The following is a 965-nucleotide window of genomic DNA, read 5'->3' as shown; positions in this document are numbered from 1 at the left end:
GGCTCCCGCTCCACTCATGCTTGGGGCCTTCCTCCAGCACAGAGCACATGCCCCTCCCAGGGGAGACCCCAGGCAGGCCCGGGCACTTGGGGAATGAGACTTGGGGCTGGTGGACCCCACACTCAGCATGTTCTCCCCCCATAGGGAGCAGCCAGGCCGGAGTGAGCCTCAGTGGTTCTCCCTCTGTGTCTCCCACCTCTGCCTCTCTGTCCCTGTTTTTCTCCCTGTCTCTGTCTGTCTCTGTCTGTCCCTGACTCTCTGTCTAGTGTGTGACTGTGAGAGTGTGTGACTGTGAGAGTGTGAGAGAGAGTGAGTGTGAGAGTGTGTGAGTGTGAGATCATGTGTGACTGTGTGTGTGAGTGTGTCTGAGTGTGATAGAGCATGTGACTATGTGAGTGTGAGAGTGAATGTGTGAGTGAGAGTGTGATAGATGAGTTGAGTGTGTGAGTGTGTGCCCATTAGCAAATGTGTGTGTGAGTATGAGTCTGTCCATCTCTGGATGTGAGTGAAATGTGTGACTTGAGTGTGAAGAGCCCAGGCAGTGCTAAGGGACCTTGTAAATGTTCTGTGTGTGCAGAGCGGAGTGTGGCTGAGTGTGCATGTGGTGGGTGTGCGTGTTGGTGAGGGGCCCACATCTGGCATCTGGGCCTGCTGCTCCCTTTATGGCCCCTTTCTCTCTGTCTGTTTATCCCCTGGGTCCTCCTGGCCTGGCTCTGTGTCTCCCACCTCTGCCTCTCTGTCCCTGTCTTTCTCCCTGTCTCTGTCCCTGTCTCTCACTGTCCCTGTCCCTGTCTCTCTGTCTCTGTCTCTCTCTGTCCCTGTCTCTCTCTGTCCCTATTTCTGTCCTTGTCTATCTCTGTCTCTGTCTGTCTCTCTCTGTCCTTGTCTCTCTCTGTCTCTATCTCTGTCCCTGTATCTCTCTGTCCCTATCTCTCTGTCTTTGTCTGCCTCTCTCTGTCCCTGTT

Source organism: Myotis davidii, unplaced genomic scaffold (genome assembly GCF_000327345.1).
Source record: "Myotis davidii unplaced genomic scaffold, ASM32734v1 scaffold333, whole genome shotgun sequence".
Taxonomy (NCBI): domain Eukaryota; kingdom Metazoa; phylum Chordata; class Mammalia; order Chiroptera; family Vespertilionidae; genus Myotis; species Myotis davidii.
This window is presented reverse-complemented; position numbering follows the sequence as displayed.